Raw genomic sequence first — 16,475 nt, forward strand, 5'->3', positions numbered from 1 at the left:
CATTGTCATTTCTCAAATTTCATAGTTTCCAGAGGCATGTTGTTTAGGAATTGGATGCCACTTAATGTCTTTTTATAATACTAGGCTTCATGGTTGGATTTTTGATCCATCTTAAGCTAATATCTCTTTATGGTATTAGGTACGGATCTTGTTTCTCTTTTCTGCAAATAGATATCCAGTTTTTCTAGCACCATTTACTACAGAAGTTATATGCAGTGTTACTTTAAAAGTTGGCTTTTCTACAGGAGTAGCCCCCTCTGGTCTCCAACTTCCTTAACTGCAGGCACATGGTCTTGCAAATCATCAACAGCTCTGGGGGGGGGGGGGGGAGGGAGAGAGAGAGAGCAAGTTCTTCTCACACTGAGCAGCAAACTTGAGGGCAGCTGAAGTGAGACCCTGGTGAGAGTGAGACCCTGGAGATGGTGGTGGAGAGACTGTGGCATTTCTGTGGAGAAATTGGCAAAGTGTAACCAGAGGAGCCCTGAGATAAAGGCCACACTTAAAGGTTTTGCTCGGTTTGTTTTTTTTTTTTTAGATGATGGAAGGAAAAGATGACTGCTGAACTGTAACTGGAGCCTGGGCTAAATGAGGAATTGTTGGACTAAAACCTGGTATTGCATTGAGTAATATTCTTTGCCTCTCCCATTCTCCAAAGTACTTCCCTAATAAACTCCACTCTCGGTATCACAATTGTAAGTAAAGTCTGTGAGTCAACAATGAATGTCAAATGCAGTGATTGGTGGAAGTAGGTGCAGGAGCATGGGGTGGGGTGGCACGTCTGACCTAGCAGCTGTTTGGTGCTATGGATATTATTGATTGGAACAGTTCTCCTTTGTGAAGTGGGTCGAAGTCAGACTCGGCCACCTCTACATTATTGCATCTGCTCCTTTCAGATTATCATTCTCCTATTTAACAGTTTTCAACTTTTTTCTGTAGGTGGATGAATTTATTTCTGGGTTCTATTCCATCGGCCAATATACTGTTGCTATACCAAGCTGTTCTGATGACTGTGTATAGAAGGTTTTGAGATGAGGAAATGTAAAACCTCCTACTTTTTCTTTCCAAATAGTGCTTTTCTTGCCCAGAGTGTCTTTCATTTCCATATAAAGTTATTGATTACTTTTTCTATCTCTTTGAAGAATGATGATGGGATCTCAGGAAATTTTAACCTACTAACAGATTTAGTTTTTGTAACAATCTTGTAAGATATGTGCTTATTATTATTTCCACTTTATAAATATGGATGTTAGGACCCAGAGAAATGAAGGGATCATACAGTAGAAAGATTGTGGCAGAGTCAAGATTCAAATCCATGACACCTGTTAATATGCATGGCGTCATGCTGCTTACATGAAAGCTCTCTATGCATGACCTGCTTAAATATGCTTCTTCCCATCGCCACTGAGAAGCTTCAGGCCCCTGTGGTCACACACACTGTAGAGATTGGGACAAGTATATTGATTGGGCTAATTGATCTAAGGCTCCCCAAGGTTTTCAGAGTCAATTGATTTGAGTGACATATTCTCAGATAGTTTGAAGGTGGTTTTCGTCCCTTAAAGGCTTTTGTCCCTTTGAGCTCTGATGCTGGACAAAATCCTCAGAGATAGGGAAACCTAATTTGACATCACGAGGAGCAGTCTGGGGACTCTGGAGATCTAGGCTGTTGCCATGGCATCAGCCTTAATTCCTCCGAGGCTGGGCTCAGCCGGTGTGGTCCAGATAAGCATCAGATCATGCCTGGTTGGTGGCAATGTTACCAAGGGGATACTGATTTTTTTTTCTTTGTCTCTAAAATGCTCTGGTCCTATGAACACCAGAAAGGAGCCAGCATGAGGCAGAGATAGCAGTTCAAAAGGACATCTTCTTCCTAGGATTGGTCCTTTATTCCTGTAGTGTTCCTGCCTAGTGATGTCTTTCCTTGCACCTGTAGCACAAGGCTTAGCTACATGTTCACTTAGTGTGTTCACTCATGCAGCTATTCATTCATTCAATCAGTTAACCAAAATTTGTTGAGCACCACCTGTCTGTCAGATGGTTGTATACTGTGGTGTCTTGCATGTTGCTAGGTGCTAAATGCAAATACACTGGCATTTCAAATACCAGTAGGGTTATTAATGGTTTCACTGGAGCTTCCAGACTAAAATTAGGATGAAAGCCTTGTTGATAATACTCCAATGAAATAATCAATGAATAGTCAGTGTAAACACTATAGATCACAATGGAATATGATCACATATGGAGCTCAGGTGGCTCTGTGAGGATCGCATTGCTAACATGAAAGCACACCTTTCTGGTGATTTTAATCCACCGTGACTTTGTGGGAGAAAGATAGGCAGTCAACTGTTATGCAATTTACAGCCTCAGAAACCCAATAGAGGGTTTCAATGAGTGGATAAGTGATAGTGTCAGAAGATGAGCTCCCTAGCTTGGAAGGCACTAGAAATACACACTGGCCACAACAATGGGCTTGAGTTTGTTAACAATCATGAAAACCCTGCAGTCTTGGAAAATATTTAACTTTGTTGTATATGAGTTCTGTGTTTGTTTCTGTTGTGATCCAAAGAGTTTCCATGGGCTAAATTTTGGAAGAAAACTGTCAGTCTTCCTCTGGGAACCCTGCTGAAACCTGTCCATTATAGATGACCCTGATAGTATTAGAAAATTCTGGGTTCCAGCATCATCACAAGATGCAAAACAACAGGATGGCAAATGGAGGAGTGGTCGCTTAAATTACATAAATGTATTTAATCTTTAAACAATTATACAAGAAATATATTGCAGTTTCCACATTAAAGAAAGGAAACAGAAGCTCAGAAAAGGGAAATACTTTGTCTAAGGTCACACAACAGGTAAATGGTAGAACTGGGATCAATCCTGAAAACCCATGGTATTTATATCATAGCAAGGCCTCTTGTTAAATTAGACTGAACAGAGGGTATCATTTAGTCCCCTGACATTAATTTCATTGGGAAAGAGAAGGACTTGAAAACAACGCAATTAAATAAAGTCAAACTTCTTATTCCTTCTATACAAGGGGAAGTTTCTCTGCTTCTTACTAGACAGTGTCTCAAACAGTGATACTATTACTGGGTTCTGGATAATACATATGCTTAGATTGCATTATTTCCACAAACACTTTGAACAAATCTTTCCATCCACCATCCACTCGTTTACTCATCATCCACCCACCCATCCATCCATCAATGGTTTTTAGTATCTACTGTGTGCCAAACCCTATGATGTACTGGGTCTACCTACACAAATAAGGGACCCTCAGGAAGTTCATGAATCAATGATGCTCTCTGCTCACCAAAGCTCTCAGTACCAATGCAGAGACTAGTTAAAAATTCCAACTTCTAAAAAAAAATTTCTAACTTCTGTATAGACCCAGTAACTCATCAAAGTTGGCAGCTGAAAGCATACCCAGAGGTTTTTATTCCCCCCGCCCTCACCTCCAGCAAGAACTGGGGCAGATGTTGCCAATCAGTGGGAAAAGGCATTAGCTCAGCTGTTGTTTGCCCCCTGTGAACACCAACAATTAGAAAACATCTTGCAGAGTCTGGGCAAAGTCATTAAGGATGGATTTTCCTGACCCGGGCAGATTGCTGAGAGTTTTCTAGAGCCAGATTGTCACATCTCTTCTGTCAATGTCAACTCAGGAGGCTGTCTCAACATCTCACCCTTCCTACTGACACTTTTGCCAGTGGGGGGCTTTAAGGCATGCTCTGTCTTCCCAAAGAAGAATCTGTGGAATTTATTTCCTGCCTTCTGTGAACCAGGCTCTTTATATGTCAGGCATTATTCCCACAATGATCCTGGAATGCAGGTGGTATTATCTCCATTATAAAGATTAAAAAAAAAAATCTGAAGTTCATCAAAGAAAAGCAGCTTGCTCAAGATAACAGGGAGTGGAAGTATTGACGTGAAGGCCTGGGGCTGTCTAATGTAAACCCACACTTGCTCTGTTCTGTATTACATACCCAGGTAGGCCCTACCTCTAGATGAAGACTATTGTTTGCAACATTGTGATGGCTTCAAAGTTTCTTATCCCTTTGTTTCTGGGGTGGAAGGAGGAGTTTACCGCTCTTGAGAAGTGCAGAAGCAGAAGAGAGAAGAGCACTAGATAAAGCTCTCAGTTTATATGAAGATAATATTCAAAAGTCTGGAGTTTGGAACTCATTTGTCTAGATAAGATGGAGGTTCTGTTTTCTAGACTGTTTCACGAAACTCCATTTGACTCCTAAATGCTTTAAAAGTTACTAGTGGTATTTCTATAAACAAACTAAAAACATGAAATATGCAAATATAAGTAAACAAATATGCACACTTTGTTGTTGTTGTTAAGTGCAGTGGAGTTGCATATGACTCCTAGCGACCCTATGAACAGGATCTGACCCCTTTCCTATCTTGTGCTATCTTCACATTTCCTGACACACTAGAGTCCATTGCAGCAGTCACCATATCAATCTACTGACTTGAGGATCTTCCTCCACTCTTCTCAAGCATCATGTTCCTCTCCAAGGAATCGCCCCTCCTAGCAACATGCCTTGAAGTGTGTGAGGTGAAGCATCATCATCTTTGCCTCCAAAGAGCACTCCGACTGCATTCTCTCCAAGACATATTTGCTCTTTTGGCCATTCATGAGAAGTTCAGTGCTCTTCTCCAACATAATTCAAAGGCATCACTTCTTCTGTCATCCCTATTCATTGTGCAGCTCTCAGATGTATAGCAAGGGATCCAAAAGACTTTGGCCAGAATCAGATGCATCTTATTCCTCAAATTGATGTATTTACTCCTCAATAATTTGGAGAGGTCTCTAACTGCAGATTTTCCCAGTGCAATGTGTCTCCTGATTTCCTGACTTCGGATACCAAGGGTATTAATTGTGGATTCAAATTAGATGAAGTTGTTGACAGTTTCAAGCTCTTTTCTATCTACCATGATGTTGCCTATAGGTCCAGTGATAAGGATCTTTGTTTTTGTGACATTGAGATGCAATCCAATGGCTGCATTCCCAGATCTTCTGCAACAGGTGATTCAAGTCCTCCTCATTTTCAGCAAGCAAAGTTGTGTCATCGGCATAATGCAGGTTACGGATGAGTCTTCCTCCAATCCTGGGGCCACATTCCTCTTCATATAGTTCAGCTTCTCAGATAATTTACTCAACATACAGATGGTATAGGTAGGTATGGAGAGAGAATACAACACTGACGGGCTCCCTTCTTAATTTTAAACAGGGTTTCCCTGTTTTGTTTGCATATTAGCCTCCTGGTCCAGGTATAGGTTTCACATGAGCACAAGTAAATGTTTTGAAATTTTCATTCTTCTCAGTCAGCCACAACTTGTTATGATCCACACAGTCAAATGTCTTTGTATAGTTAATAAAGCACAAATAGACATTCTTTCAGTATTCTCTATTTTCAGCCAAGATCCAACTGACATCAGTAGTGATATCCCTGTTGCCATAGCTTTTTCTAAATCCTGTTTGAACCTTTGGCAGTTCCCTGTCTATGTTCTATCCTTTTTTTTTGGATGATCTTCAGCAGTATTTTGTTTGCATGTGATATTGATGATATTGTGATGCTAATGATAGTTTCCACATTCTGTTTCTGTTGGATCACCTTTCATGAGAATGAGAACAAATATGTGCTTCTTTGAGTCAGTTGGCAGACAGCTGTCCTCCAAATTTCCTGGCATAATGTATGAAACAGAAAACAAACTGTCTGGCCTGTATCTGCCAGTTCCCCAGAAGACTGGAGTTGGAATACCCATTTAGGTCAGAGTTTCTACTCATCTGCGCAATGGCCGAAGCCCCAAGATGTGATCTCACCCAGTCTCAGGTATGTCGAGGGAATCTTGATGCCAGCAGCCAAGAAATCAAAAGATGAATTGCATTAGGAAAGTCTTCTGTCTGGAACCTCTCCAGAGGACTGAAGAGCAATGAAATCAGTCTGGAGTCCAAAGTGCACCTGATCCAGGCCATAATTTTAGCAATTACATGTCATGCAGCAGAAAGCTGGACAATGACTAGGGATTATGGTTGTGTTGTTGTTGATAAGTGCTGTCAGGTCACAGGTGACTCATAGCGACCCTATGAATGAAAGTCCTAGACACCTCCTGTATAACTTTTGTCCTTTCTCCAGGTTCATAAGGTTTCTGGAGGCAAGCTATTATGGAAGTGGATGCCATTCCTGCTTCAAAGCTTGTTTTAATCAGGGAGCTTCACCAAACACTGTCCACCGTGGATAATGATTCTCACATTTGACTCATCAGTGTAACAGTGTTCAGCTTCATAGCAACCTCTGTACAGCAAGTGGACATACCAGGATTATACAACCTAGAAGAATGTTTCACCAAAAATAATTAAAGGCAGGCCTGAGGGATGATAGAAGGAGCTGTGATGCTGGAGCAGAGTACTGAATAGACCATGGACTGCTAGAAGAACAAACAGGTTTGTCCTAGAGAGGATGAAACCAAGCTGCTCCTTGGAGGCAAGGATTCTGAAGCTTCATCTGACATACTTTGGGCATGTTGCAAGGAGGGACCAATCCTTGGAGAGGGATTATCATGCGTGGTATGGTGGAGAAACAGTATGAGAGGAATACCCTTGATGAGACGGATTGATTCAGTGACTGAGGTATTGGGGGTAGGTGTATCAGAGACAATAAGGTTGGCACAGAATAAAGTAGGGTTCAGAGCTGTTGTACACAGGGTTGCTACGAGTTGCAAATGACTCAACGGCACACAAAAATACCAACAACAATTAAGAAGAATGGGATTCAATGAACACTTATGTTCTAAACCAAGAAATAGTTGTCCAAACAAAACAAGGGAATGCTGTTTGGTTTAAAATCAGCAAATGTGTGCATCATGGTTATACACTTTCTCCATACCTATTCAATCTCTATCCTGAGCAAATCCTTCAAGAAGTTGAACTATACAAAAAAGAATTAGATAACAAGGATTGGCGGAAAACTCATCTACAATCTGCATTATGCAATAACATAACATTGCTTATAAAAAGTGAAGACTTGAAACACAGAATACAGAATATTATTATTTATAATAATAATATATATATTATTATTATCAGAATACAGCTTTCAATATGGATTACATCTCAACATCAAGAAAACAAAAATCCTCATCACTCGGCCAGTAGGCAACATCATGATAAATGGAGGAAAGATTAAAGTTGCCAATCATTTAATTTTACTTGGACCCACAATTAACAGCCTTGGTAAAAGCAGTCAAGAAATTAAAAAAAAAGTGTTGCTTTGGAAAAATCTACTGTTATGGACCTCTGATGCAAGCCATATTTTTTATTGAGTCCTAAGCATCTAAAATTTGGACAATGAATAAAGATAAAGGAAAAAGAGTTGATGTTTTTGAACTGTCGTGTTGTAGAAGAGTGTTCGATATACACCACGAACTGTCAAAAACCCCCCAAATCTGTCCTGGAACAAGTACAGCGAAGGTGATTCTTAGAGGCAAGGATGGTGAAATTTTAACTTATTTTGGGCATCTTTTTAGGAGGAATCACTCCTTGGAGAGAGACATCATGCTTGGAAAGGTAGAAGGATTACCTTCAACAAGATGGATTAACACAATGGCCATAACAATGAGCATGTTGGAGATTGGGAGGATGGTACAAGGTTCAGGTCTGTTGTTCATAGGATCATTTAGCAGTTGTAGTCAAGACCGAGGAACCCAGCAACAACAGTGGTGCTTCAGTCACACCTGTCACCTATAACTCTGTTACTGCAAGAAATGCATCTGAGGTTTCACTTGATACTAATGTGTAACTTTCCTCTTCAATGTACCCTCAAGGCAAAAGCTTCAGGGCTCCTTTCAAAGAGCAAGGAGGGGACTTCACGCTTTATGAATAAGAGAGCCACCTGACACCAGCCAATACTTCTTATCTTGATTCTGTCTATAAAAGAGATAAAATGAGACTGTGGCAAGAAAGAGAGATGTAGGAAGGCAGACAAGAAAGCAAGCACAAAATCAAGAAGGCAGAAAGGATGGCAAGATAGGAAAATAAGAGTTCTTGGTTCACTGCTCACGTGTTCTGAAGGCTGAAGAGCAGGCTCCTTAGGTAAGCTAGCCAGACAGGCCGGGCTGTGTTTAGACTTCACCTACGCAATTTTGTGTTCAGCTGGCTAGCTTGTCTCAAAGATCAAGAGCTCTGCAGTGGTGGCAAGGGCTGTGTTGGCTGCCCTCCAAGGGGAGACATACCCTTGTCACACTTGCGACATTTCCACCTAGTGCCAATCAACGTAAGGCTGTGAAAGCTGTCCCTTCTGCCTTACAAAGGGTTCCTTCCTATTCTGAGTGCCCATTTGCCCTTTCCGGGCAGAAAAGAGACGTCGTCTGGCGGACAGGCATCGCTGAATGTTGCCATGGTGATGGCTATGATGTCACCCGGGAGTAAATCAAATTGCCATTCTCACAGTTGAACAGCATGAGCTTGGAGGGGGTTGTTAGGAATAAGGAAGAGACTATGCAATCAAGGGAGTTTCAGGCATATTACACTACACCAAATTCCCATTTTCCTGTATAATTTTTGCTACTTGTGGTGCATTTATTTATTCAAATGCTATTTTGAGCACCTACTGTGTGCCAGTATCTGTGATAGTGTCTGCGGATACATCTGTGGTTGAGATAGATGTGGGCCCTGGCTAACTGAATGAAGCATATGCTCAGGGAGGGACAGGCACAAGCAAGCAATTGTACAATGACTTTGTAATTGACATTACAGTTCATACTATGAGGGAAAGTGCTGGAAGTTATAATGAATAAGAGGGTCATCCAGCAGGGCCAAAGAGGAGAAAAGAAGGCATCCTTGAGGAAATGACATTTCAGTAGAGACTTGAAGGACTAAAAGGAATGTCCCAGGAAGCGAAGGGAAAAGACAGATTGACTTCTAAACAAAGGAAGTAGTCTCCCCACCTTTGGCCTTGGTTTGTCTGTCTGTATCCTGAGACTTTAGACTTCCAGGCTTGCAAGATCTTGAGGACGTTTCTGTAGATAGAAGCACCTGCGATTTAGCTTAAATCTGTCCTCATCATGTCTTATCATTCTAGGCAAAGATGTGTCTTGGAAAATTCAAGGATTGTAAAGAGTGAGGAAGGGGGTAAGTGGTATACTAGACAGGCAGGTCCTAGATCATGCAGGACTTTTCAAGCAACACTAAGTATAGAGCATCTTCCTTTCATTTCAATAGGAAGCCAACAATGGGTTTTCGCAGAACAACTTGATCAGATTTTCTAGAAAGAAAAGGCCACTTTTCCAGTGTTCTTTATTTTTGGGAGGCAGGGGGATAATAAAAGTTATATAGGTTATCAAAGAGTCCAGGTGCCGCTGCCCCTAATTCTTCCTCTCTCCTTGACCATTGTCAGGGCTTCCCTTCACAAGGAAGAATATACTTTAATGCTTCAGTATCTCTGAGCTTTCCCATGTGAATTGCTTTAGTTAACAGAATGCAAGGGAATATGACATGAGCAGAGATTGCATGACTTGGCTGATACTCTTAGGCCTCTGCCACCTACCTTGAGGAGAAAATGTCCCAGGAAGTTGCTGGCCTATGGAGGATGAAGAGACCTTGAGAAAAGACCAAGAGCTGACCTGCAGACTGAGCTGTCCCAGGTGACTCACTAGTATATCAAGGGTGCGGGGAAGTGTGACAGGATGCTGAGTTCTTTGAGGTGGTGGTGGTAGTTGTTATACAGCATTATCCTCACAATATCTGACTGATACACTAAGCAAAAGATGAGGTAAAAGTTGAATTAAATTGCTGACAAAGGAACTAAAGAGAAGTGAGTGTTTTCAAGACACATATGTTTTCAACATGTGGGTGACATTTAAGTTTTGGGATGGATCTTCCAGGAACAGAATGTATAGTAAGGAGAGTGACTAGAACCAGTCGCTAAGGAATCCTATCAGCTAATGGTCAGGCACTCCTTGCCATCAAGCTGATTCCAACTGATTCCATGTGTCACAGAGTTGAATTGTGGTCCACAGGGGTTTCTTGACTGTAATCTCACAACAGCAGACTTTCAGAATGTCAGGCCTTTTTGTGCTGCTAGGTGGATTCAAATTGCCAATCTTTTTGCTGACAGCTAAGAGTTGGGTACTGACTGAGTTGATACTGGACACACAAAAAAAGTTGGGAGACCATCTAAGACTTGAACCAAAAACCCCCACACCAGATCATATCTACTTTGTTTCAGTCAAAACAATTCATAAGACCAACCTAGACTCAAGACGAGTGAGGAAAATCAATTCCATGTCTTGATGCTGGAGGGAGTAACAAAGTAACAACTACAAAAATGCATGATGTGTCACTGTTGTTGTAAAAGGGGATTGACATTGGGGGTGGGATGGGAGATTGAGAAAAATGGGATAAATTATGTATACTGCATTGAAACAGATGAGGGAGAAATCTGTTTTAAAAGGATACTGTTTAAAAAGGTACTACTGTCATGACAGGAGTCCAGAACGAAGGTTGCATAGTGGACTGGACTTGGGGGGAGGGATTGTATAACAATGAAAGAATTTTTTCTTTTGCTTTTCAAAGAAAAGAACGAACTGCAGGGGAGGGGTGGCAGGGAAAAAAGTGCAAAAATGAATGAAAGGAAATCCAAAATCTCTGTAAATTTTCTTTAAAATTAATAATAATAATAAACTAAAAAAAAGGCATGAGGAAAGGGAGATACTTCATGGAAGCAAGCATCACAGAGGTTTTGAGGATGCTTGAGCAAGCAGGAACTTTCCAGAACCTGAAGGCCAAGATGTCCTTGGGAGAATTTCCTCTCGCCCTTCCTTTGGTCTAACTACTTATTCTGCAACACCCGTGCTGGAATCCGTGATCCTTACACAGCTTTAAGAGGGACTTAATTGCTTTCAGTGTGAAAAGAGTGACCTCGAAGCATCTTCTAAAAGAGACACCTCCAGTTGTATTGGATGTTCGTGTTTTGCCTTCCCAGCAACAATCTCTTATTTTTATGACAACACAACCCTGATGTACCTTTTAAAAATTGACTTTACTTTTTTCAGAGCAGTTTTAAGTTTACAGTAAAACTGGGCAGAAAGCATGAGAGTTTCTGCATACGGCCCTTTCTTCACTCATGGTTTCTCCTATTATTCATGCTTTGCTTGGGTGTTGTAATATGAGTAACAAGTGATGGGCCAATAATGAGACATTTTTGTTGACTGAAGTATGTCATTTACATTAGTATTATACAGCACTCTGGATTGTATGTTTCTATGGGTTTTGACAAATGCATAAGACTTTCACTGCCCTAATGATGTCCTGTGCTCCGTCTGAGTCATCCTGGCTATCATTTTTCCCTCCTAATTTTTAAAAATTTTTTATTTTATATTGGTTTGCATATAAAATTAATATACATTGCATTTTATACTCTCCTTTATTCACATTGTGTAAATATTTCTTATTTTGTCATTTTTGTTCTGGTGAATTGATAGATAACACACCGACAGCTAGTTCAACATTTTAAAGTTGGTACCATTATTGATTCAGTTCTGACTCATAGGGACCCTGTGTACAACAAAACAAAACCAACATTGCCCCACCCCGTGCCACCCTCACAATTACTGCGGGCCCCTCGTTACAGCCACTGTCAATGCATCTTGTTGAGGGTCTTCTTCTTTTTTCACTGACCCTTTCCCAAGCATGCATGGGGTCCTTTGTTAGGGACTGTACCTTCCTGATAATTTAATTTATGCAAGAATAACACATATTGGTATCCACAACATAGTGCCCTCAACTTGTTGATAATTCATGTTGACATCCTTAGAAATAAACACACAAGTATTAGTATAAGACTTGTGCACTTAATTGGTACAGGAACACATAAATCTTATGTTAATAGTTGTGTGTTTATTTCTAAGATCAGCATAAATAATGGACAAGCCATGGCCGCAATTTTGTATAAATTTTAAAAAATTAGTCAATTAAAAGAAATCTATTAATAATAATCATATGGGGGAAAAGATGATAAAAGGACATTGTAATCATCATCAAATAAATGTACTTTTACCCACAATGCTTACAGAAATATCATGAAGATGAATATGGCTGGGGAGAGAGGACTAAGGCAGTGGGAAGTCAGGTGTGGCTGAATTTAGACTAACTAGGGTCTGAGACTCCAGATACTTATGGAATATCCAGTCTGAGAGAGTGGTAGGAGAGTTTCTGAAACTCTCACTGAGCAGGGGCTTTTGGAATAGTCTTCTGTCTGCCTCCTGGCACCATAAAGGCTTTATCTGTTGTGTTTCAGAAAGAGGGTCACTTGTCCCTCACCCCGATGGACAAACTGAGCTGTGGCTGCAAAAAGTGGAAAAGAGTAGGTTGATTCTGTTTTCAGTCTGCTTCCAAGTGGATTCCTTGCTGTATTTCTTTTTTTTTTTTTTTCAGTAGTTGTCAGGCAGGGATGGGCTGAGCTTCCAGTCTCTGAGGCTACAGGTAGGTCTCCTCACTGCTATAAGCCTCAGTTTTCTCATCTGCAAAATGGAGATTGTCAGGAGCTTGGCTAACTTGTAAAGCAAGATTAGCCCTGGACTGTAAAACCAGCAAGACTAACTCCATCTTGGCTAGAACATCTGCTTGGCAATAAACAATTCAAGGAAGTAGGATGTTAATGAATAAGAGTGACCAAAGGTCTCAGACCTTTGGGAATGTAATCTACTGAAACTCTTTGTTTCTTAGAGCACACAATAAGGTATTCTGGAAAATATCTTTGTATTGTGCTGAGGTCTGTGAGAGTTAATGTTTGACCTGATAGTCAACATCTCTGATGGAAAGAGATGATGCGATTGTTATAGCAGATGTGCTTCTAAAATCTATATAGGCCTTTTTCTGAATAATAAAATTGCTATTTGCCATCAGCGGATAGTCTCTCTGCATCTTCATTTCATCCTTGTCCCTTTTCTCAGTGGAACTGTTCAATATAACGGGCCTGGACCCCATTAGGAGATAAGAATTTTTGAAAAATTAATTCCTACCTTTATTCTCAAAAGATTCAAAGGATAGGGATCATAATGGCCTAATGTGTTCATGGGCCTGATGAAATCCTGGGCTAAGTTGTCCTGGGAGCTCAGTGCTCTAGAAAGACATGTTTCTTAATTTGCTCATAAAATGTCCTACTATAATGTACCCATATGCCTCAGTTTATCTACCTGTGGGAAGGGTGATCAGGGGAAGGTTGGGTAAGTTATTTTCATAGATATTCCAGTTCAAATACACCTTTGGAACCTCTGGAGTATTCCACCGTGTGGTTTCCCCCTTTCTGAGCTCATCTTTGTTCTGCTCTGAACAGTACTGTAAGTAGAACCAGTCTTAGTATCTTTCCACCTCCCCTTTATTGTCATCTATCTCAACATAATTAGTTTAAAATCATATCCTTAATTAGACTCCCAGCTTTGTTACTAACTAGTCTGGTTAACTCCATAAGTTCTTCAATCTTTGTAAACTTCAGTTGATTCACTTATCAAATGGGAATAATGATGTCTTTGGATTGTTTCAGGACTACAAAGGAGTTTAAGAGGGTGCCTATCATATGTATACAGTCCTTTAATTCTTGTTCCCTTCTTTCCTCGTTGAATCTCAGGATTCCATGCTCCAGAATTATGTTTGCTGGCCCCATCTTGCCTTCAATGACATTCTCAGTGCTCTCTCTGCTCTAGTTTGGCAGAAGGTAGATGAAGACAGGAAACCATGAGGTATGTGTCCAGGGCTCTTGGCTAGGAGTGGAACTGGGGCAAGGGGCAGCTGGCTAAGTGACAACATCCTGGGAGGAGGGCATTGGCATTGGCAAGTGAAAGCAATTAGTGCTGATGGAGCACAGGGTTTCCTCTCCATAGGCACATGTTAACTCATCCATTACATTCTTCTCAATGAATGTTAATGAGCATGAGCACTTTACGTGGGGCTCTGGCCCAAGATGGGTTGGGTAGAAAAAGAGATGGGTCATAAAGATGAATCAAAACAGCAACAACAAGAGTAATTACCATTTATTGAGTGCATATTATGATTATTCTAAGAGCTTTATGTACATTACTGTATTTGATCTTGCTCTTTAAAAGAATACGTAAGGCATATAACTAATATTTTTTGAGATTTACTCTGATCCAAGCATAATACTAACATTGTACATACTTTATGTCATTTGTCTCTCCTCCCCCACTAACCTTTGAACTGTAGTATAGAATGATTCTAGTTCGTAGTAACTCCACAGGACTTCCAGGGCTGTAATCCTTATGAAAGTAGACTGCTACATATTTCCCCTACAGAAAAGCTGGTGGGTTCAAGCTGCCACTCTTTCAGTTATCAATTAAATGCTTTCATCATTGTGTCACCAAGACAGTTTGAAACTTTCTGTTGTTGTTAGGGTGCCATTGAATCAACCACAACTCATAGCTAGCCACCCTACGAACAACAGGTCAAAATCTTGCCCTGTCCTGCACCATCTTTAGTATCTCCACCATGCTAAATTCCATTATTGCTGCAATGTAAATACAGCAATCTTGCAATAATGAAAGACTTCAATGTGCCAATCCATTTCCAGTTGTAAAGGGAGCAAGGGCAATGTGGTGAAGGCTGAGCCTGACTTCTACCAGCTTCATAAAGATGAACTCTCACCATCAGTAAAATCCACTACACCAAAATGATAGCTACAAAGTCAGACAGACCCTCTCTCACACTCTACTGCACCTGCTTCTGCTGATCACTGCATCAAATATTTGTTGCAAACATTGTTTAGTAAGGAAATAGATAAGGAATAAGAGAGGCAAAAGTTGTCACACAGTGAAAGTCGAGGCTCAGTCCAGTAATGCAGATCAAACTCTGGTTTCCTCAATTGCTTCAAAGACTTTGTCTCATAGCAGTCACAAATCAATTCTTCTTTCAGTTGTCTAAGTAAGGAAAACTTTTAACTCTGGCTCTGTCTCCAGGGCCCCATCAGGCTATGCCTTGCTGCAGTCTCTGTACAGCCTGGCCAGTTCTCTCTCTTTCCTGCGGGTCTTAAGTATGCACAAGACGCTGACCAAAGGTGAGCCATATGTCCGTAGTTGAGGCAACTGGAGACCATGTCCCCATGGGAGCTAAGGCAATGAATAGAAAAATAAAAAAATCCCAACACTATAATGGTCTTTCTCCTTTTTTGTTGTTCCTCTACTCTCCCCAGCATGATGCCTTTTTCTATGGATTGGCCCATCCTGACAACATTCCCAAAGAATGTGGGATGCAATGCCACTGTCCTTCTAAAGAGCACCCTAACTGTTCTTCCTCTGAGACAGATTTATTTGTTCTTTTGTCAGTCAAGCAGTTTCATACACAATAGAACAAAATGCTGTTGGTCCTGTATCATCTTGATCAAATGCAGATTAGGCCAGTTGATCTAGAGTTTTTAACTGGCTGATTTTGGGAAATAGATCATCCAGGCTTTCCACATACTCCATCTTAGTTTCAAATTTCCTGAACTTGTTCAGTATCACAATTCCCCTGACAACAGATAAGTGTTGGTGATATATGAGACACATTGACTGGGAACTGAGCCCCCGTGTCATGGATTGAATTAAGTCCTCTCTTAAGATATGTTGTGTCAAAATAAAAAAAAATATGTTGTGTCATATCCATAACACAGATTGTTGATGAGTCTTCCTCCAATCCTCATGCCACATTGCTCCTCATAGAGCCCAGCCTCCTGGATGATCTGTTCTGCATTTAGATTGAAAAGGTATGGAGATAGGACACTGGTATACACCCTTCCTGATTTTGAACCATGCAGTGTTTCCTTGCTGTCTTCTAATGCCTGCATTCTGGTCCAAGTATAAGTTTCACATAAGCACAATCAAGTGTTGTGGGATTCCCATTCTTCTCAGAGTTAGCTATAGTTGGTTGTGATCCACAGTCAAATGTACGTACATAGTCAATTAAACACAGATAGACATTCGTCTGGTACTGTCTGATTTCAGCCAAGATTCATCTAACATTAGGTATAATATCCCTAGTACTACAGCCTGTTCTAAACCCAGCCTGAACTTCTGGCAGTTCTCTGTTGATGTGCTGTTCCAGTTGTTTTTGGATAATTTTCAATATAATCTTGCTTGCATGTGATATTAGTGATATTGTTTGATAATTTCTGCACTCTGCTGGGTCACCTTTCTTTGGAATGGGAACAAATACGGATCTGTTCCAGTCAGCTGGCCAGGAGATCTGTACATCAATGTTCATAACAAAGTTATTCACAATTGCAAGAATATGGAAACAACCCAAATGTCCAACTACAAGTGAATGCAACGAGAAATTGTGGTACATTCACACAGTGGAATACTATGCAGCACTCATGAGCAATGATTTTGATAAATACCACGTAGCTTCTTTTCAGTAAAATCTTGCTTGCATGTGCACATCAACAGAGAACTACCAGACGTCCGGGCTGGGTTTAGAAGGG

General features: G+C 40.7%; 1 pseudogene; it reads left to right on the forward strand.

The window, feature by feature from the left end:
• Positions 1 to 5,801: 5,801 nt before the first annotated feature.
• The window catches only part of LOC102846603, a 120,334-nt pseudogene continuing 109,660 nt past the window's right edge, over positions 5,802 to 16,475 (forward strand).

Source organism: Elephantulus edwardii, unplaced genomic scaffold (genome assembly GCF_000299155.1).
Source record: "Elephantulus edwardii isolate Elephantulus edwardi_28Jun2011 unplaced genomic scaffold, EleEdw1.0 scaffold00028, whole genome shotgun sequence".
Classification (NCBI taxonomy): Eukaryota; Metazoa; Chordata; class Mammalia; order Macroscelidea; family Macroscelididae; genus Elephantulus; species Elephantulus edwardii.